We start from the raw sequence: 27,125 nt of genomic DNA on the forward strand, positions 1-27,125 counted from the left end.
TTCCTGAGCAAATTGATATTTCTCCTTAATTTTCTGGAAGATAAGAATGGAGTACTCCATGGACTATTATGGCTATAATAAGTGAAGATTGGTACATAATTCCTCAAGCTTTTCCCTGGTAAACAGAAAACTAGATGTGGGAAATTGGGATTTCTCTGTCTCTCTGGAATAACAGTTCCCACATTGATCACACAGTTTGGGTGCACTGCCCCAGCACATCTGATCCCATTTCCCAAGAGAAATTGATACTTACTACCTACAGAGGAGTTCAGGCAGAGCCTGAAATGCCAGGGACAGTTCAAGGGGCTGTGTTGATTCCTTGATGCCAATACTATATCAGGGATCCAGAGAAGGGTGAAAGCAGTTATTGCACCACCACCCCTACACAGAGCAACTGGACTGCACTGATGGTCCAGCAAATTCTTCTGGAATGAAAAGTACACTCTGCACTAGCAGAATAAACTATCCATCGTCTTGAGGAAGAAGAACTGTAGAACAAATCCCCAGATAAAACAGAGCCAGCTAAACATCACCCCTGGCTGACTCACAGAATAACCAAAAGTGAACCCACTGCACTGACACTTCCTGCAGACTCCAAAGGGAACAGAGGCTGTGGAAAGCAGTATTGCAGAGGCCCCACACTCACTGAATAGCCAAACTGAGTGGAAGAGAAGTGGCCAGCCACTTTGCAGAAGCCAGAACTATGCAGGTAGTGTTGGAGTAGGATAAAAGGGAAAAGTGGCCTGCAGGCCAGATCTATAACTATTCCTGAATGGCAACCACAAAACTGTGTGGGAATGAATAAAACAATGGAAAACAGCAAAAGGTGGGAGCATTAGGATAAACATATCAGGCCAGCTGAGGTGTGTCAGTGGGTAGCTCATCAGAAACATTGAAGGCCAATATGAGTTCAACGTGTCAATGCACCCATCCCAAACAAAACAAAACAAAACAAAACAAACAAACAAACAAACAAAAAAGAAAAACACTTCAGGAGAAAAGAAGAGCAGATACGTATTGAGTCTGACAGAAGTAGAGTTAGTTTTACCCTTAGTAGCCCACACAGTGCTGTGCTTTGCATTGGTAGCTGGCAGGGTGTTTGCAACACACCAGTGCTTTGGCTACTGCTGAGCAGTGCTGTCCCACTACATCCCATCCTCCCATCAAGGATCTGATAGTGGGCAAGACCCTGGGAGGGCACACACCAGGCCAGCTGACCCAAGTTAGCCAAAGGGACATTCCATGCCATGTGATGTCAGCTCAGATGTAAAAGCTAAGGGAGAGAGGAGGAATGGGGTGCATTTGTTATTCTTCAGTGTTTGCCTTCCAGAACAACCACTACCCATGCTGAGACCCTCCTTCCAGGAAAGCATCCAAACATCACTCGCTGGTGGGAAGTAGAGAGTAACTTTTCCCTTCCCTCATGCATGCACAAACTTTTGCTTGTTTCTTTCTTTCTCTTTGACAAACTGTCTTGTCTCAGCACTGCTTGTTTTCCATCTTATTCTCTCCCCTATCCCACTGGGAAAGGGAGTGATAGAGCAGCTTGGAGAGCACCAGGCACCCAGCCAAGGTGAAACCACTGCAACAGGGCCAGTCAGTGTTCCAAGTGGGACAAAGCAGCCAGCATGGACTTACTGCAGGGAAACACTGGCTTCTGGGCCTTCTAGAGCTCTCTGGGGGTATCAAATAGACATGTCGATAAAAGAAATCAGGAAGACTCCTTCTAAGTGATTTTTTAAAACACTTCCATTATTAAGTAAAACAGTTGCCACAGAACTGGAGGGGGATAAAGTATTTCACAGCTTAATATGAATCAAAAGATAAGGCTTAATGAACACTTTCCAGGATCAAGAGGACTCAGCTGTCAAGTTCTCCAGGGAATTATGCTGGTTACAGCTTCATTCAGCTTCTTTATCAATGAGCTGAAGAAACCACAGTACTGTGAAACCTGCAAGCCTGAAGCCAATTCTGCTCTTCAAGATGGCCCAAAGCCAAGTCATCAGCCCAGAATGCCAAAAATCCTTAACAAACTTTCTCAGTGGGTAAAAGGTGGCAGATGAGTTAACAGAAAAAGGTGCAATAAGGAAGATCTACCCTACATCTTGCATACACTGTGCTGCAGTCATAAAAAAACAGTTGTAATTTAGGAGGATTTTAGATTCATCACTTGCAGTTCTCTGAAATCATTGTACAGCAATCGCCTAAAAAAGCCAATAAAATATTTGACATCAAGAGAAAGGTGTTCAGAGTAGGACAGCATTGTGCAACTTCAAGAAATTTTGGTCACGTCCAGATTGGCACTGCTATACCTGATTCTGGATTCTGCATGTGAGGAAGGAGAGGAAATTAGAGAAGGTACAGAGAAGGGCAGCTAGACAATCAAGGGCTGGAGAGCTGCCTTGTGAGAAGAGATGTGAAAGGCTGTGAGTCTTCAGTATGGGGCTAAAGAGGTCTGAAGGGATCAAGAAGGCAATGGAAAAATCCAAAGATTAAACTGTTATTCATAAAAACCTGCAATTAGAGAATGAGGAAGTGCTTGTTGAAGCACTAGTAGGAGGCTTACTGAAAACAAGTAAAATACTTCTTCATCCAAGTGAGCATTAAACTTATGAAAGACAGGAAGATATGGCAAGGAAATCATATTATCACACACACACACAAAAAAAGAGATAGACTGATTCATGGACCACAATACCAGACTAAACTAAGAGAGGTTAGGGATGTAGCATCTAACATTCCTAATATAATGATTGGGAGTGCTGCGTGAGTAAAAAGGGAGTGAATACTAAACCTGGCAAAATGAGTCCACCTTGTGCTGTCCAAAGTAAAAGAAATATGAGATATAGCCAATCTTTTAGAGTCTTAAAGGTTGGCTGCACAGTATTAACCAACCAACAGATGAGATATTTGTCAAAAGTTGTAATACAAAATCCTCCTCCCCATGTCACCCTTCTCTTCATTAACTCTTTAGTGACATCTGCCTCCATTTTCACACTGGTTATACATGCCCTGAAATGCCCTGTTGACTACTTTAAGGATGGTAGATTTTTATCTACTACTAATAAAAAGGGAAGTAAAAACATCTTTAAAATGTATTCAAATAAATTACAATAGCACTAAATAATGTTGTCAATCCATCTTATCCAGAAATAGATGGTAGTAGAAAGGGTTGGCATTTGCTCAACTCCAAATTGTCAGGAAATGTTTATGCTCACTGTACTGAATCTGACAAAATTTGAAGATTTCATTCCTGGAGATGTCAGCAAAGAAGAAAGAAACAGGAGCTGTTCAGAATCCCAAAAACAGAACCAGAAACATTTGCAAATTCAGTCTCTTCTACACTAGTCTGGAACATCTTATAGACACCATTTCAACTCTGCCCATAAATTCAGTAATGTTTAAAATAGTTTTCTTATAGTAGGTAGAGAAGGAAAACACATGGAATGAGGTGAGAAATGCAGAACTTTAAGACTATAATGAGACTTCAGGGTACACTCTTGCTGGCATTTGACTGTTCTTTTGAGATTTGCCATATGTCAGATATGAGACTTCACAGGACACTGAAATGAGTAGCTTTTACCCATATATGCCCCTAATTCTCTGAGGGAAATATGCAGAACCATAACATACATGAAAATTGGATGTGCCAGGGAACACAAGTACTCTGGTAGCCACCAAAGCTGCTACACACAACCACCTTCTCTTTTACTGGAGAGAAAAAGAGAAATGGTTGATTGCATACACCCTTCCAAACCACAGTATGACATACACAGTAGAAATAGAAACTTAAGTGTTCTAGCTCAGATTTCTTTTCCCCTAATTAATAGAATTATCTTTCTTTTGACATCTTCGCTTTGTCAGAGTAGAAAAAACAGAGTTTCATACTAACTGGTTATCATTTTGGACTGCCTAAATGACATAGCAGCTTTAAGCATGTACTGACTGCTTTCAATATACAAATCTATGCTGTTTAAAAGTAACTAAGTTCAGCAGAAAAGCCTCAGTAAAAATGGTGGAATTCAGCCTCTTGTATCAAGCAAGTCTGGTTTTAAGTGCTTTTATGTTCTGTCTAAGAAGACTTAATTATCAATTGTGTCAGAAATAATTTTTAATTATTATAAAATTCAAATGAAGTAAAACATAAATGGACAGCAGCACAATCACAGCATACTTTATAAAAGATCACGTTCAACATAGATTTTCAGTTCAATCCCTTTTTTTGAACTCTTAGATTCAATGTCAAGAAGAAAAAAAACAACAAGGGCTTCATATCAGAGAATGAAACACTGTTTTAAGCTTCCCATCTTTATATTTTAATTTTGCTACAAACATGCCTATTCAATAAATGGGGGCGGTTGTTCCTCCCCTCGTCTTTTTCATGGAAAAATTAAATTTTAAAATTTAGCAGGCACGACCTGTAAATATTTTTTTTCCGACAGAGTGCATATTTTATAAGGCATTACCAGAATTTTGCTCTTCTAATCCGCGTGAGCAGATCTATCAGATGAGTTCTGATAAGGAAATAATAAGTTTCACCGCGAGGGGGTGCTGATGGCAAAGCAACAGGACTGTTTTCCCTGATACCAGTGTCCTCATCTGATTCTCTGCATGAAAACTTCAGGTTCCGATTAGAATTCCATCTCAAAAGACAACAGGCCAGACATGTTTGGTCAAATTTGGTCAGAAAAACCCTAACTTAAAAAGAAGAAGGAAAAAATAAAAAAAGTATTGAAATATTCAATACATTTACATTTAGGAGAACAAGGAGACTGTGTAAATAATAGCCCAGAAGTTTGTTAAGTGCTGATATCCTGTAACACATTTAGCACCGTTTCTCATAAATTCACATTTTCATTTATGTATTCAACTTTTAAAAAACAGATCTTTTATTAGTTCTAGGCTTTTGGTGAGTAGGATGTACAGAGGAAGGAGAAAAATGCATAATAGGTTTGCGGGGGGTAAATGAAAATAGAGCTTTATTTCTCCCAGCAATTTTAGTTTTAGAAGCTCTTTAATACTAAAATTAGGTCAAAACCTAAACTAATGTAACAGAGGGAGACAATGTTAAGATAATGTTTTACTGTTAACATAAAAATTCTCCACAAGAAACAAATAGTAAAATCACTATCAAATATCTAATTAATTCCTGTCTAATCACCAGTGTGGTGAGCATTAGTGTGGAGTTTAGAAAAAGATAAGTGTTTCAAAACACAATTTCTTGTGAAAGAGGCCAAGAGGGTTTTTTTCCTGGTTTTCTGGTTTGATACCTTTTTCTTGGCATTACAAAAAAAAAACCCAAAAAATAATCTATGTCTTAATTATCTTAGAGTCACTTATCTTTGCTGCTACAATTTCACTTGGAGTTTATAGTCTTTGAAGCTACTGAATTGACACTGGAACTTGCAAGTCCTCGTGATTTGGCCAATTTACATGGGTTCTTAAAAAGAGGAGAGAAAAATGAACTTCTAACTGTGAACTAGTGCTTTCAAACACAGAAACTGTCCATTGAAATTGAACTAGCACCACATGGGACTGTGAAAGCAGGGCTCACAGCTGAGCTGTGGATCAGCTCTCTGGCCTGCTTCTGGAGCAGAGACAGAAGCAAAAATGAGATTATTAACAAGAAAAAGCTGTTTCAGAGCTAGGCAAGGACCACCAGCTGGCCAAAATTCAGATCCTATACAGGCCCCTTCAGAGACAGGTAAGGACAGCACCGTAGTGCCTTAGGATTCTCCACTTTGTCATCTGCCATGTTCTGCTTGGTACACCCCTGCTGAAACAGGAGCAATGCTTTCCTGGGGAAAGGAGAGAGAGAGGTAGGATTTACTAATGATTAGCATGAGGGTTATATTAATATGTATGATCTGAATTCTCTGAGTCTGTGAAGCAGACTAATTTGGCTATTCTGGCCATTTTTATAGTGAGTTGCCAGCAGCAGATGGAGTTCACTAAGAAACCTTTTTAAAATATGGAAGTCATTTCTCTTCCCTGCTGCAATAAAGTTTGGAAGTGACATTTATAGTCTATAGGTCAGATCCTGAGGGGTACAGTCACATACTTGCAAGAATATCTGGCCAATTCACTGCATGAAGAAAGAGTCCAGTTCTGTAAGTCTTGTGGAACTGAAGTCTCTGTCAGGAGTTCCTTGACAGTTGCTTTTAAGACTGAAAGCCATTCAAGTTAGATTGGACTAGTCCTCTGTACGTTTGTAACTTAGGTCCCTAAAGCTGTATCTAAAATATTCTACATTTCTAAATCTACCATTACATACTGGTGTTTGTATCATATTCTAACATGCATGTCATATTCACATAGATTTGTATCAGACTGATTTTCTTGTCTGAAGTCAATTGAACTGATTGAACTGTGCCCAGAAACACTGTCAGTGGCTGGGAAGTTGCTATTCACAACTCAGTCATCATTTTAGTCTGCTCAAAACAAAGTCACAAAATTTTGGTGTCGCCAAGCTGGACAGGAACAAGTAATGAAATCTAATATTTCTTATATGCAGAAGGATATAGAATATTTGTACACTGTGTGCTTCAAAACTAAGCATAGTCTGTAACTAAGATGTATTGAGAGGCGTAAACTCACATATTTATTAAAATACTGATAACAGAAAAGTATAATGATACTTTACAAACCTTTTCATGGTTGACATTTGTGAGAACATAGGTCTTTCACCTTTCTTCCTCTCATCTTCCAACCTGCCCTTCCCATTCTGCCCCCATAAGCCAGGAATTAAAAGAGCTACAAATTGTCTCTTTTACTGTTAAAGGTTTTTGGGATCTCTTACCCTGTTACAGTCCTTTCTATTGCCCAGTCCCACAAGAGTATTTGCAGGCTCACAATTGCTCCACGTGTGCTGTAGTTCTGCTCCACCCTGCTCCAGGGTTTTCTTAGGGAGGCATAGGAGTGGGATACCCAAGGAGAAGACAAATACAATTCCCTCCTCCAAGCTGCTACTCCAGCAGCAACTGATGGTGAAGTAAAGGGAAGAAGGAGATGCTGCACAGAAGCAAGAGTATTTGGGGTTTGCAATGCTGTGTTGAGTAGTACTGGTAACATCAACATTAATAATGCTGGCACCTCCTCAATATAGTCTGCATTGGGAACAGTGAAAATATACAGTGAGCATCAACAGAATAATGTAGTTGTGCACATCCAGATATGAGGAAATCCAGAAATTTGAATCACCTTTTGTTTCTCATTCCAGTGTATTTCCATGGATAAAATGTATGCCTTGTGCACATCTGTAGCACTCTTGTGAAGGTGGAGGGGACAACTGCAAAATTGAAAGAGAGAACAAACTCTCCATATGAAGTAGGCCTGACTGTAACCACCATTTCTTTTGCTCCATGTCATGAACAAGTGGGATTCCAAACAGATCCCTTTATCCCATTTCTGTTTGTCAATATCTACATAAGCCTGCTAAGGAAGGATACCATCTCTTTAGAGTGCTTACTTTAGTATAACAGTTCTTCCCACTTATATCTCAGTTCAATCTCAAACAGTTAAGTCTCAATTTATTCAATATTCTGTTCATTTTCTGGTATTTTTTTTTACATATGTAGGATAAAATAAAAGCTAAGTGATATTAATTCTGTAATTCAATTAAAAATAAACCAGAACTCTTTTATCCCAGATGCAAAGAAATTATTATACAGGTCTAATAAGTTAAATTAGTAAGTTAATTAAATTGGCATGGTAAATTAATAGTAAGTTACATAACTTTATTTCCAGGATGCATATCTATATGCATTTGTCTGAATATTTCTTCCTGGGCTGGATATATGCATAAGAGTGATATACAAGTGACACAGCAACAAGGATAATTGTCCTTACCTGGTTAGTAAGACATACAGTTCTGGCCATGGTAAGCAAAATAATTGGGTGGACTTCATCCAGTTCGTTAAAACCTTTTATCTCTAAAGCAGAGTGGAAGCAGCAAGACTCATTGATTTCATTCTGCTTTTTAAACTAAAATCTGACCAGAAATTATCTGCTGGATCTCCACCAACAAACACTATCACAGGTGCAACCAGGTCACTGAAAACACTTACAAAGCATAGGGTCATCCTGATCCAGCCCACATGAGTAACCCATAGCTGCCTTAGAGAAAAATAAGAGAAAGATACCTTGACAAAACTAAGTCAGTTAACCTGAAATAGTAGCTTTTATTAAAAAGACCCCAAAACCACCAAACCCAAAAAATCAGCTAACCAAACAGAAATGTACCCAGACACCCCACCCCCAAAGAAACTCAAACTACAAAACCAGCTCAAGACAATCTTGACTGGGGCCCCAGTTTTGAGCAGTGTGGTATAAGTGGCCACGTTTAGGTTTCCTCAGTCATGCCTGTACACTACAGACCCCTCCAGATTCTGAAACTTAATTCATTCTCATAAAAACAAGGAGTCAATATGTCTGTGCAGCTCCAGACTCAGAAGTACTTTTAGATCCTTCTGATTAGAACCAGGTTTGGTAGTTAGTCCTAATGACTGGGGAACACAATCCTACACTGTCTGCCAGAACAAAAAAATTAAGACATATCGTGAGAAGTCTGCAATTGAAATTATTAATGTAAACCTCATTAAATAATTAGGGAGCATTTTAGATTTTCAAAATAAAGGATGAAAAGGAATTTAGGGGGGAGAGATCACATGTGCAAATCCTAAAGACCCAAGCAGAAATGAAGAGAAAATTAAACAGTGGGAAAGTTTGTACCAGTAATAGCTGCCAGACCTTGCAAAAAATACAGGATTCCACAAGATGAGTGCATCTTACCTAGAAGGTAGCCCCTTTCACTTGAGCTACTGTTCACACATGATGGTCTTATAAGGAGTGTTGTTTGATTTTTGAATCAAAGAACTCTTGCTTTGACTGTCTGACAGCTTCAGGATACTACACCTAAATTATACCTATTCCAGTGCAACTTTCATCCTCCTCCAACTTGCTAAATCTACCCTGAATCCAGGTGTCTTATTACACCATCACATCTGGAGACTCAAGAGAATAAAAACCACTTGCAGCGTGTGAACAGCTTTATTCCTTGTGGCTGTACCCTGCCAGAGGCAGCGAGGCACAGTTAAATAGTGTTCTCGAGTGTGAAACAATGTCCTCAGCCACCAGTTCAGGCTGCATCTAAGCAGCAGGGGATCCCACAGCTTTAGTACCATGGCTAAACTGGTGGAAACACATGAGATGTTCACCCAGAAAGAGACATGTTGAAACTAAAAATTGAGGAAAATTGAAACTGAGGATAAAAAAGGCATAAATTGCTCTCTTATTAAATGCTCTTGAAGTTAAGGGAGAACTTTTCCCAGCAGTCAATGACTGCAAGTACTGTCTTAAATCTTTTTTTTGGTCCATATTGTTGCTAGCTTTTCACAGAGAGTTACAAGAAAATACAGAAGTATTTCCAATAATGACTTTAACTGCTTTCTTCAATACAATTTTTGTAAGCAGTTAATATCCTTGAACATATTCATTTAATTAAATGTATTTATTGCTTTAATTTGCTCAACAGAAGCTGGCAAGAATTATTTCATTTAATCTCTAGGCTGCACACCCACACACCCTTCCATGCAAGAATTTTAGATTTTATGTCAGAAACCTGAGATCTTTTCACTTGCAGAGGGTGATGAATATTGTTTATCCCTTTTAACTGGCTCCAGTCATCAAAGAAGGGTTGAGAGAGGCAGCTGGGACTGGGAATCTCTCAGGAATAGAAAAGCAGTACTAGAGAATGATAGTAAATTTATATCTCTGAGTGATTTGAGGGTGGCAAAGACCTTCCTAGGAAGCAGAATCCATTTTAAGATTGCATGCATATATAGCTGCATCCAGAACTTAATTTCTAAAATGGATTTTTTCATGTAACAGTCATGAAAATTTGTGATCTCTACTTTTTAAAGACTCTGGCACAGGGATCATTTTGCTGTTCTGATCATTCCTTGCACAGATACTATAATGTCTGCCATTCACTGAAACATTAATTTTCTTAGTGTTCCTCAATGATGTCTTAAATTGCTTAAAAAGTGAATCAATCAATGCTGTTACATTTCACAGTTAGATTTTGAGAGTATTTTTAGCATTAGTAGAATTTTCTACATTGCAAGTGGTTTTGTTCATTTATTAATTAATTTGTCTCTGCCCATGCCATGGCATTTTAACAGCCTGTTCTGCAAAGCTGTGATATTACATTATTGGATGATATTTCTAGCAGTTGTAGAAAACTCACATGAATCTTCAGTTAATTTTTGAATACATTTACTAAAAGCCTTGATTTGCTTGCAATTTAGAGGACTGATTTGCAGCAGATAACAAGACAGATCAGGTACCTGCAAATGCCTAATAAACAACTTCATGGCTCCCAGAGGAAGATCCATTAGCAAGGAACATTAAAAAGGAGCATTCTGATGGTGACCTAGGGTGCCTCTCACCAGGCTGAAGTGTGGGAACAGACCTGCTCCAGGGAGGCTGTGGAGAAACCTTGGCAGAAGTAAAAACATAAGCAGCAATTTCTCTTCTGCCATGGATGTTGCTATGGCCTATCAGAACAAAGGGGGTCCATAGGACTGCTGCTTCTCATGTGATGGACACAGGCAATGAAGGGGTTACCATGTCATATTTTTTCCCAATTGCTGTAAATGTGGCTGGCTAAGGAGTCAGGAAATATTTGCTATAGTTCTATGCCAGCACCTGATTGTGAAAGTCTGATTAGATTGAATTACTGAATGTATTGTCTGGTTTGCATAATAGAACAAAGAAAGGACACACCCTTCTCCTAATCCTATACACAGTCCTGGTGCTGTATTTCCACACTGAACAGATTTGCAGATTTTCTATGTTCATTTACTTACCTTACTGGGTAAGATATAGGTTGTACTTTAAAATTGTGTCACCACACTAAGTATGACTCCAGCATTAGAGCTATTTTCTGCTAGCCAATCCTAAGGTTATCTACCCCCAAGTTATCATGTTGTTACACATCAATGCACCATTTATCAGCCACAGTGTAAAACACTGTTCTCCCTGCCTAGCAAACCCACAGCAGTAGTCCAAGAGCACCTAACTAGGCCTGAGCCTGGCTTTCTTACTCTGACAATATCAAATGTAGCTCAAGAAGAAATTTCAATTTTGCCAGCTACAAGGAAGTCAGAAATAAACTGCAAAACATTCAAAACACTTTACTTTCCCAGTGGTTGCTTTCAGCCTCTCATTCTCTGTGGCATGAGTGCAGTTGGAACATTTTCACAGATGAGTGCTCTGTTTGGACTTACATACATGAGAATGTGTTGCTCCGGTTCTTACAGACACATCTCTCATGCACTGGGGAGCTGGCCATAAACCTATCAGCTATTTGATGAATATACTGAGCCTGTTAGTCCATCTTGTAGTTTCTGCTGCAAAGTGCCCTGCTGCCTCAGTGGAGCTGCTACTTTTGTCCCTCTCATTTGTTTAATATTTCTTGCTTCCTGTCTCGTAAAGGCAGAGCTGTGTCTACTGTGATAACACACATCAAACATTTTTGAAACAATGAAGAAACCCAAACGTGCAAAGATTTATTTTCAATATATGTGATTCACAATCAGAGAACAAGGAAGTGGCAGGTACAAGTGTTAAACTGTAAGATTTGAAGTGTAGCCTGCTTTATATATCTTGTACGCAATGACAAATGAAGCTGGGAAGCTGCAGCATCCTGGAGTGAGTACCACAAAGCCAGTCAGCTATAGAAGACAGCCACAAAACCATGAATGGGTGGAGACAGGAAGAAAATCCACTGATGTGAACAGAAGAATGATGTGCTTTGGGGCACTGAGGTCACTTCATCAGTTCAAGAGAACAGAATGAAACGAGCATGAGAAACCTTGCAGGAAAGTCGTCATAATTGTAAAAATAGAAACTCCTGTAATGAAAACTGATATAGTCCAAATGGCATCAGGGAGGGAGTAAAGTAACTGGGATTGGTGTAATCTGCCATCAGTAAACTCTACAGTATAGTCAATAATTTGTTTTTTAAATTTTTTTTTTTTTTTTCAGTGGACTGCAATTTAAAATAGCCACTGAAGGTCTGACAGCCTTACAGAAAACAGAGCTGGTCATAATTGCTCCGTGTCCATATAACTCTCATTTTTAAGGTTCAAACCAATAGCTTACAGGATAAACAGCTTCCTACATTCCATGGCAAAACTTGTAATGACTACACAAATCTAGCAAGATTCACGAAATCGGTTTGGAAGGGACCTCTCAAAGTTATCTCATTCTACTTATTGCTCTACAAAGGTCCACTTCAAGTAAGTTGCACAGGTTCTTGTCTAGCTGAATCAATCTCTGAAATAATGGAACTTCCAAAGATGCTTTGGGCAACTTGTTCCAGTCTCTGACCATCCTCAAGATTAAAATAAATACCTCTGTTTCTAACATAGAATTATATCTGACAATCATCACACCTAGAAGAAAATTCTCCCCTTCCAACTTATGTCTCTCATCTCAAAACCATGTGTCTCCAAGAGGAGTCTAATTCTATCTTCTATACATTTTCCTACTAGGCAGCTCTGGACATAATAACAGAATGGTGTCTCAGTATTTTCTTCTTAGAGCTTTCAGATAAAAGCTGGGTTTGTTCAAGCCAAATCCTCTCAGTTTTTCCCCATACACCTTGCTCTCCACACCCTTGAGCATCTCACTGGTGAGTCCAAAATGGATGCAGTACTTCAGAATCGATTTCACGGTCAATGCAGAGGGGAAGAGGCACCTTTGACTGCTGGCAACAGTGATGCTAATACAACCCAGGGTGCAACCAGCCTTCTTCAGTATAAAGACACACTGCTGACTGATGGTCAGTTCAACATGATTGCCTTTTCTCTGAAGCTGGATTCCAATTAGTTATCTACAAACTGTATCTGTGCACAGGGTTATTCCATCTCACATGCAGGACTCTACCTGTCATGTTTTACTTCTCACATTTTTTCAGGCCACAAAGATCCTCCTTAAGAACAGCCCTGCCGACTATCATCTGCTGAGAGCACAGTGAATATCTTCTCTGCCTCATCATTCAGTTCATTAAAACCAAATTGCAGAGAATTAGCCTCAGAACTGACCCCCAAAGGACATGGCCAGTGAGCAGCTGTCAGATGGACTTGGTCCCATGGCTCCCTCTGAGACCAGAATGACATGCCCAAATGAAAAAAGGGGCAATTATGGCTCTTCCCCTGCCTGTGACTGGTGAGAGCATATGATTGCATTGGCACAGGCTGGCCCAGGGCAGAAGCTCTGGACAGTCCAATTCCCCAGCTGTGTGAGGGAATGAATCACCCAAGAATGACGAGACCCACTCTAATCATTCATATGATGCCACACTATTCAATCTACAAAACTAGACACAGCTGAAGTAGTGAAGCTTTCTGCAAACTCTTGTCATCTCCATGGTAGTCAAAACCATGGCCACCTTGGATCTGGGTTCTGTTCCCAGTTTTGCAGTGGATTTCCTATGAAATATTAACCAGGGCTTTCTTGAGCCTTTTACTTGGTTAAAATCTATTAAAAAATGCTATCACAACTTTAGTGAGAAATCCAGCAAGTGACTTAATAATAGAAAATAGGATTATTTATTTCACTGCATGTTCTACTTTTATTAAATGCTATTTATTCTTACTAGTGAGCACTTGAGTCTGATGGTATTTGCGAGAGGTTTGAGAGATTTGGTGGAAAATCTAAAGCGGTACCATTGTTTTTTAATCAAGTACTGTGACAATTATTTCATAGTGTGCTTGGATTGAGGCATTGACAAATCTCCAAACTAACTTCCTCCACACCCCAGCTCTTCCCCTGATGGTGCAGGGCTTGCAGTGCTCCCATCAGCTAGGCGGGTCCCCTCTGCAAAAATATGAGTGAAGCCATCCAGCATTTCACTTTAAAAAAGGAAATGCATTTTCCTGAATATATGCCAGGTTCTACTCCACCCCTAACTCTCTGCACTGCTCATTTACACGTAGTTTAATGGCATGAAGGCTACAGAATTAGTGGTCCATTACTGCTATATCACTGCATTTTCAGTGACAATGACTGACTTTATTGCATTATAAATAGAAGTATGAGAATAGGTGTAGGAGTGAACCGTGTAAATAAATGAGCCCAGGAACCCTAGAAGATTCTAAAACTTTCTTTTGCCCCTGAAAAATAGAGAACCAATTGCTGAAATGAGGCAGGATGTGTTCTAAATATCAAGTATTCAAAATAATGTGTGAAGGACCACAGAAAATATACTCTGTATATATGAATATTAAAAGAGAGATAGGTTATCTATGATAACAGTTTTGTAAGCTCTACAACACTTAATTATAAGATACAACAACTAATATGAAAACTGTTATATCCAAGGTATACCCTGTAAAGGCATAGAGCAATGAAGTGCTTATAAAAATCCATGACAAAATGCAGTAAATATGAGAGACATGTCTACATCAGATATAATTCTTCTATCTTAGTAACCTTCAAAACAAAACTCAATAATTCTGGAGGGATCATCCAAAGAAATTAGAAGATGAGGTATCAAAGGAAGCTACCACTGTCTGAATTCTCCTCTTACTGAACAACTTAGCCAGAAGCTTTCCGAAAATACCAATTACTTGCACGGTGAGAGTAATCATTATTCATCAATAATGAATTCTATTGATGACTCCATTTCATTTCACATCCATCCAAAGAGCCTTTTTGAACTTATTACTTCAGCATCATGGAAAAAATAACACTTTCCTAAACATTTCATGGAATGTGCTATTCACCCTATTTTTAAAATAGTACCAAACTAAGTTTCAAAATAAGGTAGTGAAAATTTTCATTTGGAGAAGAATACATAAAATATTTTTATGTTCTGAATTTCTTCCTCTCTGCCACACTGTTTTTCAGATAAAACTACATGCCAGATTCAAAATTCCTGAAAATATAGCCAGAATTCTTGTACCATCTGTTTTTTTGCCCCTCTGCTAAGGTAACATCCTTTCTGCAAATTTATGTCAGCAAAGATTATATTAAGACATATGCTGAAAAATATAAAAGCTAACTTTCCAGGGAGGGTAATCTTTAAAAGATTTATTTATAAGAGTAAAATTTAAGTTATGAGGGGTATGTTGAATCTGAGGTCTCCATACAAATATAAAAGGACTAGTATGGCAATACCCATCTGGGGCACCATTGTGAAATTCCACTGACTGGATGTTAGGCATATCTTTTTCTGAAGTGTGTATTTCCTTTTATAAATAAGGTTTCCAAAGAATAATTGCAGGAGAGGAAAAAAAAACACTGGATAAAAATATTTTTATAGTAAAATAACCTTTAGCCAAGTTAGTACACATAAAAAAGTTAGCTGCGTTTTTATTTTAGGTATAATTTAAATTTAAAAAAAAATAAACTCCAAGTTTTTCTACCAATTTCTCATGGATTCAGAAAAAATTATGTTACTCCAAACCATTCTCTCTAGACCTTCTCACCAGATCCATAAGTATGTCTTGTCTTAAGGCTCCATGATTCAACAGGAACTGTGTGAAACATGCTTCACAGAAGTAATTTAGAGGTGATTTATTTTGTAATTCAGGATTTAGGCTCAGTAATCCATAACACAATGGGATCAAAACGAAGGCACTTGAAATTGAATTTCTGCTTGGAGGACACCTGAAAGTATCGCTCTATTCAGCACCATTTTTTGAATGAAAGATTAGGAGGTTTCATTTGAATTTTGCTGAGCCCTTAGTTGTTAATTTTCACGCATGGATATTTTGCTCCTAAGTTTAACACTCAAAAACTGTCCTAATGCATGGGACTGGAGATTTCAAGAGGTTTAACTTCCTTATACCTAGTGACAAGATCCTGCTTTCCATTATAAGGCCATGCTTACAATGAAATTTCATTATTTTCTCTTAAATTCAGAAGATACAAGGCTAATTCTACCTATGTGGTTTCCTCAGGTGTGTTCTCATCTTTTTCCATACGAGACTTGAGGGCTCTGGACACTTGCAGAATTTTTACTGGCATCCAGTACTGCCATCATATCACATTTGAAAAATCATAGAATGCCTCTCAGATCCACCTTGTTGCAGTGGAAACCTACCCATGTTTATATCTCTCGAAGCAGAAATTCTCAGTGATCCAGGTTAAATTTAACACAAGTCATCTCAAGACTGAAATCAGTAACGTTTTATGTACATGGCAGTGGGATTCATGGGCTTTGCACAGATCCCGTATTTCCAGACTTAATTTACATAGGTTTGTATTATTTGTGCTTTTCTCTTGGGCACCAAAATCCTCCATTACCCAGAAAAATGAGTGTTAATTACAGTTGGTTCTCAGAGGAGATTTGGTTTTCAAGCTCAAGAATGGCAGAGCACTGTCTTCACCTCCCAGAGCCTTCATCTCCTCTGACCCCTGCAACACAGGGATCCAAACTGAGCAACAGCCTTTCATCAAAAAGAAAATTATACATTTGGTCTCAATGCTGCAAATTCCTATATATTTAGGCCATTTCACAGCTTTAATAATTTTCGAGGAAATTCATAGCTGTGGTAATCATGCCCCTACAAGCACAGATAAAAGGCCTGAGTGACCCCAAGATCTGGATACCACAGGTTTGAGGCAACTCTGAAAGTGACTGAAAGAAATGTCATTTTACAGAGTACTGAATGCTACTGCAGTTACTAATAAAAAAGGTAAAGCATAAAAAATATATGCTTTTTATTAAAAAGATAAGTGGTTTGCTATAACTACTAAGGCTCCTTCCACATAAAAATGTTTTCTGTTCTTATGTCACCAATAACAGGAGACAGGTTTATGGCAGCACTTGCCACTGCTTTAAGAGACAGGTAAGAAGAGGTAAAAGGAAGAAAGGGCAGAAAATGCAGGTTTGGAAGCAATATTCGAAAGAGATGGAACTGAACCTCCTCTTTCTTGGAATTTATCTTCTTCTTAGAAAAAAAGTAGCAGCAGCAAACAAAGCTAAAGGAATTCATAGTAAGTACTTTTGTTCTAGTCTTGCAGTTCTCTTGCCTTTCCATATTCCCTGTATATAAAGCCTGTATAAGACCCCTAAGAAACACTAACCACAGTCTCTGAGTGCAGTGATGAAATATAGTGGATAATTATGAAGCACTCTAGATTTGAAGATTTTATGCACACAATCACTACAGGGTACCAACAAGGTCATTTATAAGATCCTATGGAATCTGACATTTTTATTAAGGACTTCAGAGGAAGAGAGCAAACCACATAAATTCAGGATTAGCTAAAGGCCCACTTGTGAAAATATCTGGGAAAAGTGATCCAAACAGTAAAAATGACATTTCCTTAGTGAGAACCAATTCTGCTGAGCAAATGTAAGAGTTACCAAAACCTTTTATGCCTCTTTCCTGATTTGAACCTCAATAAGTTAAACAGCTACTCTCCTACTTCATATCCCTCCTTAAAAGACTGTACCAAAGTTCTTACTTTCTTTCTGTTCTTTCTTTCTGTTTGTTCCTCCCAGATTTTGACATTTGCATTTAGTCACATTTTTCACTAAAATTTATAGGGAAAATTTAAGAATACACAGAGGTTTATGTTGTGTCTTTGATAAAGCTTTTCCATATGATGCCAATAAATAGTCAGAATATTCCCATACTTCACTGTGTCAGCATTCAGAGAAGTTAAATATTAAGGGAAGAAGAATAAAGAAGGCAGGGTTAGTCTTCTCTTTGATATAAAAAACGTCTTCTTCTGGTGTTTCCTTGTACATAGCAAGAGAGGTGCTGTCTTGTTCAGCCACTTAATGCAGGGACTGGTCTCAATTAACCTTTACAATGATTTAGGTATGTCCCTTAAGCCTGTCATTCTGCTCCTGTGCACAGGTTAAAAGAACTGATATATGTCATTAAAAAATCAACAAATCCCTCTCTGCTGTCATTTCAACCAATTTCCTGTATGATGATATTTCTCTTCCTTCCACAGCCCATGCCAGTGCAGTACCAAAACTATGTTTTTTCAGTTATGTTTGTGTACCTTCAAAAATAAAAAAACAATCCCCAGAGAGAACTAGCTGTGCTATTACTGCATCAGCAGGCTCTTGCTTGCTTCCTGTGATCACTAGGCAAGGAGCAGTGACCACAGGCAGAGTAGCTCCCAAAATCAACAAACAGCCATGCTGATGGGTAGGATCTGGTTTCAAACTGAGAGCAAAGAACTAAGCTATGATTTAAATCAGAACTGGTAATAAAAAAGTGTGGAAGATGAAAGGGGAATGGGAATAGACTCAAATATCTGGGGACTGCTATAATAGCTCTCATTCTACTGTGTATTGAAAAGTATCAGGTCAGCTGATAACAAGAAAATATATTCTAATCTCATTATTGCTGCTGAATATTGAAGTGGGAATAAGCTAGGTAAGCCTGTCTCAACCTTCCCATTTTGTGTCATCTTAACATGTCAAAGACAGAAGAATAAAGGCTTGCCCTTGAATAAATTACCTCTCTTACACTTACAGAAATGCTGTATAGGTTACTGTCTCTCTCGTTTTCTCTTCAACCATTCTTCATCACAACCACAAATCTATGGCTAATTGTCAAATGGAACTCTCCATGACTAATTAACTATCAGGGAAGCTAACATTACTAGGAATAAAGTGTTTGATGGGGTGTTTCCCTCTATTTCACATTCAAATAACCTGCTATAAATTGATGATACCACAGCTGACTTTTCTTTCAAATGCCAAAGCCTTTCCTATGTAATAGAATGTGAATTTAAAGTAGAAAGGCATTATCCTTTATGAACCGTATCACTGCAACACCATAAATCACTTTCTAAATGATTTCCCCATATTACATGAGTAAAATGCTGAAACTATCAATCCCTCTTGCTTTATGAGTCTCGGGACAGCACAGAGGCATGAAAGCTGAAGGAGTATATATTAATCCTTCTGAAAACTCACTGCTCAGCTAATGTAAAGAAGAGAGCAAGCCTGACACTGCTCATTTGAAAGCTACAAAATGAATAACTCAAATGGGGAAGGCAGTGCTATCACATTCTCACCAGGAAAACTAACAAATGACAATCTACTGAATATATATCAACGAAATCTGATCATGCTAGTAGAAATATCTATCGTGAAGCTGTCAGCACAACAAAGATGTGAAGCTTTTGCAGTGGGTTCAGAGGAGTCCACAAAATTTATCAGAGGGCTGCAACGCCTCTCCTGTGAAGACAGGCTGAGAGCGCAGGGGCTGCTTAGCCCAGAGAAGAGAAGGTTTTGACAAGACCTTACAGCACCTTCCAATACCTCAAGGGGGAGTATTAGAAAGACAAACCTTCCAGCAGGTCCTCTGGTGATGGCACACGGGGTAACCGTTTTAAATGGAAGGAATGTCAGTTTAGATTAGATATCATGAATTTTTTTTTTTTTTTTTTTTTTTTTTTTTTTTTTTTTTTTTACACTGAGGGTGGTGAAACACTGGAGCAGGTTTCCAGGAGAGAATTCCTCATCCTTGGAAACAGTCAAGGTCAGATTGAATAAGGCTCTGAGAAACCTGATCTAGTTGAAGATGCTCCTGATCATTGCAGGGGAGTGGTGGATGGTCTTTAAAGGTGCCTTCCAACCCAAACTATTCTATGATCCTGTGATCTTCCTCAATATATTTAACTGGATGCTCTTGTTTTACCCTTTCCACTAAATAGTAATTGTACGCTGCTGTCAGGCTCTAAAATATTTGAAAAAGCTTATTCTATCAATATTTTTATATTGCTAACATTTTAACAATATAACTAAAACTGAAGTGATTAACTGATGAATTCCTTATTATAGTGAAATGATGGTTATACAAATATTCCTTCCCCTGAAAATTACCTTCTATAGTGACCAGCCTCAAGGGTTTGGGTTACTTCTTTCATCCAGAGGTGAATGAAGGACACAGCACCTTTGCCTTGCTGGAGAAACCTGCTCAACCTTCTTTTTGGGAATTCAGAGGTACCCTTGGATACTAGCTACACCAAATCCAAGTGTCAGTAGGAAAACCCAGACTCCTCAGCCAGCAGCTGTTAATGGCTAATATAGTTTTAAAATTTAACTATATCCCTAACTTCCTTCAAAGAGCAGCCAAAGTTGAGGGAAAGGTTTTGCTTTTAAAACATATTATCTTGAACATCCTAACCTGTGGAATCAGTACCTGGCCAACTGTTGGACAGCTTCACAAAGCAGGCCCACGGGTGTGGAATTTTTGCCAGGATTAAAAGAATCCTTGTATCACTTTCATCAAAGAACCAGAAGGGAGAGCTTTAATTTTTGATTGTGTTTATTTAATAAATAAACATCTAGATATATAAATAAAGCAATGGCATGCTATTGAACAGAGATTTCTCTTGGTACACTGAAAAGGCTGCATAGAGCACTCCATAAGCATGTAAATTATTGACATCCATTGGAGGACATTATCTATTAATAGTTTAGTTTCAAATTCAAAGTGATTCCATGTATCTACTGATCAATAGTGATCTGATACTCTTTCCAATTACATCCCTATAGATACTGCCTCTTTGCAGACATATTCCAGCTGATAAATTACACAAAAATAAAATAGACTGTACTGTGAAATTTGAAAAAATTCTCAGTGATATTCTAACACCTCTGAAGGCAACATGCTTTTGATTTCAATGTGATCAGAACATGTATTCTCTCCATATTGCTTTCCAAGAGCATACAAAATTTATGACATGGTGAAGTAATGAATTCAGCGAAAAATCTCTAAACTATTTCTCCTTTACTGACTGTACCATCAGAAATTTTGAAACCTCTAATTAGGGACAAGTCTATCTCATACTTTTATGGGGTTTGACCATTTCTAATTTCTTCTGTTCAACAATCTGGAAAAGCTAAAATGATAGACATAAATTTCATACTTTAAAATACACAAGTGAGCATATTGTTTATTGCTTTTCTTTTCATTTCTGCAGCATCACTAAAATAATTACCAATGTACTTAGAGAAATCACAGATGACAGAACCTAAGAGACAAGTTAGTCCAGCAATATGAAGAAAAGAGTAATTTGATATTTAAAGTTTTTAGCAAATTCAGGTCCCCTAGAACAAGTCAGTATCTATTGGCATTGGAATATTATTTAAAAAAAAAACCCTCACTACAGAGACACAAGTAGTTTCTCATACTGTCTGACAAATTAGCACTTCTGTTAAGTTGGCACAAACATTTGGCTTGAATAATTTCCTAGAAGTATATTGATTATATTTTGATGCCTGTGGCTGAACAAATTTCTGCCTTCAACAGAATAGAGATGAGCTACTATTGACACTCATAGAAATGTAATTGCCCCAAAATCCTGACTAACAACAGCCTCTGAACTCTGCAGTGCCCTATCCATGTTTGTCAGCTTACACCGGCTTTAAAGCAATTTGTAGTTTGTCAAAAGAACATTTGTCATTATATGATTTGCCCTTGATTTTCTACCCAGAAAGATCAAGTGGAAACATTTGCCCATATTTTTGGTTCAAATTTGTTTTAATTGTGTTTATAGAATGCAAAAAAAATAAGAGTATGCCTCAGTCACCAGTCATTAAGTCATTAATACTTTTTTTTGTAAGTCATAATAAGAAACACAGGTCCAGAAGATACTTATTCAGTTATTGAGTTTACAAGGAAAACCTAAAAATACTGACTCGTTTCCAGAGTTCTAGGAGTAATCTTTTAAGCAATAACCATTTCATATCATTTAGCCAAAACTTTAGTAGCAAGCTACCTGGCTTCCTTGTCCAGATACAGTTTCCTGCCCTGAGTCTACTTAACACAAGACAGATCCTTTGCAGCTTAGAAAAAAAACAAACCAACTAAAAAAAACACAAACCAAACAAACAAACAAACAACCGAAAAAAGAAAAAAACCAAAACCCCAAAAGCAAACAAACAAACAAACAAAACAAAACAAAAAAACACACCCCCCAAAAAAAACCCAGAACCAAACCAAACCAAAGAAACCCCCACAAGATACAGGAAATGAGGAAATGTACTTTATTTTACTTTAAAGCCAGTTTTTACTTTCAAGCTATCCATGAATGTAGGCAATTAGAGAAATTTCCATGCAAAGTAAACATTTGTCTGCATGTTTTCATGTTGCTTATGATGGCATGAGAGTGATTCAAAACTGTAATCACAAGGTCTTAAATGCTTCTTTGTCCTGTCTGCACTTCTCCAGCATCCTCTCCCACACAGACACGATGTGCACAACCATACGTGTACAAAAATGGATGGGCAGATTCCACTTCACATCAAAAACTCAATGGGATTATTCCTTTGATTTAAATTGACTTACCTGGACTTACCTAGTTTAGGTAATTTCTTTGGAGTCTCATCCAGCCCATTTCTTGCTACACATCCTTCTCTCAAATAACTCATCTCAAAGCATGGTGTAAAGCTTTGTGCAAAAATTATTTTCCTCTTCCATCTGTTTTTTCCAGTGGTCTTATGTTCTTGTCTTGTTGTTCTGCCAAGCTTACTGAGGCTCAGGGAAATTAAACAACTGGTGCAGGGTCACATATGTGACAGCTCAGCCAAAATTAGCAGCGAGTTTTAAAATCCAGACATATAACTGCTTACAAAATAGAAAGAAAAATGTGAAACCTTTGAGGGTTGTTGAGTTTGATTTGGGTTTTTTTTTCTACAGATAAACTTAGACAGACTATAATCCTATCAAGAAGAGGTTCTCTTCTCCCCTTTCTCCTGGTAAATCCTTGATTGTGCCATAGAACAATCTTTTTCCTCAGAAGGAGCAAAGTTCATAACATTTTTCCTCTTCTTGTACCACCTCACAACAACAAGTTGTAGAAATGAACAGTGGTGTATCCAATTTTTTTTCAAATGAAAGACATAGGTGGCTGTTGGTACCTATATTAAACCCTCTGCTAGACAACAGAGACCCACTATTTGGTGTAACCTTTCTTGGAAGCTGAGAGAAAAAGAGAGAAAACTGACTAACATGAAGTAGATTAGCCTCTTTTTCTTTCCTGTTTTTTAAACTTTCCTGCCTTATGTCTGTAAATAACTGAATTTACAAGAATTGTGAGATATATAATAACGAGACAAAGGACTGTATGAGGTAATAAAATATTTTCTGTACTAATATACTGTGTGCCTAAGAAAATAAGTAGTAGATTTGAAAAAGAAATTCAAGTAGGATCTATATGAGGCATGGACAAGCTTCAGTTTGGATCAATAGTTGCCCAGATATAGTTCCAGAATAAAGCATGCATTACTATTAAGAAAATATGAGGATATGATACAATACTATCTTACTGTTAAGGATAGATGAGATTTTAATAATATATCATCTCTCTATATTACATGAAGTGTTTTTTGCTTCTTGACATCTTCCCAAGATGCATGCCAGCTGCCTCATGATTATTTAATATGTGTTTGTAAATCTAAGATTTGAAACTTGTAAAAGGTCTTCTGAGGTGAAAAAAAATGTGCTCATCCATAATTTCTTTTGTAATTCCACAGCTCTGCAATATAACTTGTGTTTAAAATGAAACACTATCGCCTTCTAGCAAAAGCATAAGCATCTGGTCCCAACAGATTCCTAGAGAAAGGCAAGAATTTCAGTTGATTGCCACATTTTCACAATACCCACCCTTTCAAATTAGAACTTGAGAAAAGAAAAAAAAGGACATAAAAATTACTTATTTTACTATATAAAACATACATGATTTTTATTCTTGCAGTACTATTGATTAGCTCAGTTCCTAATATGGAACATTTTCATTTTCCTTGACCTTGAAATGGAACAGGTGATGCATAGGCATTTATGGTTCTATATGCATAAGCCTCCAGATTTTCATATACCTCCCAGTGCTTCATATTTTTCTAATACCCTTTTAGAATTTGGAAATCACTTGTGTGCTTACTACTTTTAATTACTTTTCACCACTTAAAAAAAAAAAAAATCTTTGGTCAAAATCCTTGGTGATTTTCAGTTTCTCTCCTCTAGGAAAACGAAAAAAAAACCAAACCAAAACAAAACCAAAAAAAAAAACCCTGCAGTATTTGACATGCCCTTCAGCATTAGTGCTTCTGGAATAAAATAGATCTTCCCTTTGTTTGTTATCAAAATCTATTTATATATTTCCATTGGGAAATATCTGAGGCTCGTAAAGCAATGAAAAAAAGCACTAATCCATTCATTAGCTGATCATTTGATCTTTTCCAAGACTATTCAGGAAATAAATTAGGTTTCACTATTTTTCTTCTACAGAAATATAATTTTCAAGAGAGAAGAATCAAAATCACAAAGCTGTTTCCTGATAGGTCTTTGAAAACAGAATCTCTGAAACTCTCTGAAAGCAAGCTGCAAAATACCTTTCAGAGGAAATATGTACAGGTGCCAAATTATGAAGCTCAGACACTATGTACAGGGGTGGCATGACCAAACTCAGCCACACACACTGAAAAAATAAATATACTGAATCCCCATAATGTAGTGTTCATCTTTACTCAAGATGCCTCCAACTCCTCTAGTAGTATCTCTTCTCTTTTTTACTTGCATATAAAAACAGAAGGATGAAAGATGTTTTCCTCGTTCACCTCCTCCCCTTTTTTTCATTTCCCTCTAGCTATTTCATCACCTCAGAAACTTAAAACAAACTAACCTCCAATAAAAGAATTAAAATACAACATGAAATAAATATGCCATTACATTTTAAAGGATACATTTTAAGGATAAGCAGGTCAGATTTTCTTCTGATATTAACTGATATACAAGGATTTCTACTCTTTTCTGTGCAGTTAAATATGCTTATGCTTTGGCAAACACAGGAGAAAGTACGTAATTTCAGATTTGCTCTTGTTCTTCTTGTGTGCTGAAATATTTATATTACACAGACTCTATGTTGGTTCAAATAATATGTCTCTCTCAGATATGACATTTTCCAAAGCTTTCAGTGCTAGAATGAATTGGAAGCAGATCCTGAATTAATTTTAACACTGGCTTTGCACTAAAAAAAGTACAGAAGAGCTCATGAAAAATCTGTTAGATGCTCCAGTTGGGGACAATCCTTTGCCTTGCAAAGGCCAAATTATTTACTGTCCTGTTTAATGTTTCCTTAAAAATAATTAAAGGAACATTTTCCACAGTGATCAAGAAGGTGCTTATCCTTAAGATTCCCGCTAACCCCAAAACATAGAAACAAGATTTATTAGATAATATCTCAAGATTTAAAATTTCTCACCCAATGTAAAAACATAAGCACAGGTATGCTAGACTACAGACCCTCACAGCTCAGCATTATGTTTGCCCATTTAGAAGCCAATTCTGGAAAATATGACCAGCACAGAAAGTAAAACTAAATAAAAGCAAGTAACAAAGAGAAGAAATATTACTAGAGGGGTAGGAGACATCTTGGGTAAAGAATAACTCTAAATTATAGGGATTTAGTCTTGCCTTGTATAAACAATCTGCCCTTCAGATGCCTTCTTATCCATCCTGCCCCATCATTGCATTTAGCAAAACAATAAAGTATTTCTAACATATGGACTTACTGTGTTCTTCCCCACACACATTCTTAGCACCTAAAAAGACCCATGAAAAGGAGCTTCACACCTCAAGACCAGCTGTATAAAGCACATACTCCTTCCTCTTGAACCTCTTCCTCCTACTTGCCTTTTTCCTTCTTAGATCTTGTTTTGGGAAAGGAAATGAATCATTGATCCCAGCACACAGGCAGTTTGTCAGCCACTTGAAATAATTTCTTTGCCCTTGGCCAGCAACCTGCAAGTTACACCCACAGTGGGTGGTTGTGGTCACCTGAGTAGCTGCAGGTCACAACTCAGGGCAGGTAAATTGTGGTTAGCAGCATTGGTGTTAAATGGAAGCTCACTTAGATATTATTCCTATTGTTTTATGACAACCCTTGACAATGCTTGTCTTAGACTGCTAAAAGTCTTAGGCATTAATTGTGGAAGTTTTCTACAGAGACTTCTAATAGTTAGTTAGTTCATCTGTTCTAACTTTAGGGTAACTTTCTTCATGTTGTCATGCAACAACCATCACCACGTTGCTGAGGCCAAACAAGGACTTAAGCCTCCCAGGGCTGCACAAACCCTGGAGCAGCTGACAGCATGGACAACACCAGGCACATGGATGATGTTTGTGCTGTGCTTCCTCCTCTCTGCCATATGAAGGGATAGAGGTTATCCTGAAGTCACATTGCAACTTTTAATGGGAATATCCCACACAGCAAGCATGTCAGAGATGCCACAAGGGGGAAATGGAACCACAACAAGTGATTGAAGCCACAGGATCTCTCCTGATCGAGCTGTAAGTGATGAGGCTGGGTAAATTGTGGAGAGAACTGAGTCACAGTGCTGAAGAGAACTGCTGTCTCTACATACGGGTATGCCCTAAGGAAAGTAGGCAGATACACATGAATGTGAAGAGGTGTCAGCATTGTAAGGCATACTCTTCCTTTAAAAAAAAAAAAATCATAATTGTTAAAATATTGTTAACCTTCATGGAGATTTCCTTAAAACCTGTATTTTATGACAGAAAACAAAAATACAAAACACTACAATATTTGTTTTAAAAATAAATTATAAAAACTTTTCTTCAAATTTTTATTCTAGGAGCTCAAAGCTATTATATTTATAGCTGTTTTATTCCCTTGCACAGCATTGTACATCCCATATTCTATACTATAAAATATCAACAGTTTTGCAAGGACAATAACCTTCCAATGACTGAACACATTACCTAAATTTTTAGAAAAACTAATCTCTATGAAACTAAGCAGTTCCCTATCTCAGCTTATACAAAATATATCCTTAACCTTCATGAAACTGCAGAGCTGTCAACACTGGAAAAAACTCTACCTCTACCTTCGCAAAATACCCTCTTAGGTATCATCATAAGTTTAATTCTGATATAAGTAAATTTATATAAAGTAACCAAGTAATTTTGTTATTGCCTAGGAGACCTGACATCTAAAAGTCAGTCTCTGTTGAATAAAAATTGAAACTGAAAGACAACTAATTCCCTGAAAATTACTTGAAACAAATTTTTATGTGTGTAGAATGCTTCTTAAGGTCATTAAAATTGTTTCTATTT

The 27,125-nt window shown here is 37.6% G+C and overlaps 1 long non-coding RNA gene across 2 annotated transcripts in view; it reads right to left on the reverse strand.

Moving 5' to 3' along the window:
- The window catches only part of LOC306799887, a 46,438-nt gene extending 23,826 nt beyond the window's left edge, over window positions 1-22,612 (reverse strand). The window contains exon 1 of one of the 2 annotated variants that reach the window (XR_013773706.1): window positions 22,347-22,612. This is a non-coding gene — a long non-coding RNA (uncharacterized lncRNA). Of the gene's footprint in view, window positions 1-8,066; window positions 8,118-22,346 lie in introns of those variants that run through there. The other variant, XR_013773707.1, reaches the window with a different exon arrangement.
- Window positions 22,613-27,125: the final 4,513 nt, after the last annotated feature.

Source organism: Erithacus rubecula, assembly GCF_903797595.1.
Source record: "Erithacus rubecula genome assembly, chromosome: 3".
Lineage (NCBI taxonomy): Eukaryota > Metazoa > Chordata > Aves > Passeriformes > Muscicapidae > Erithacus > Erithacus rubecula.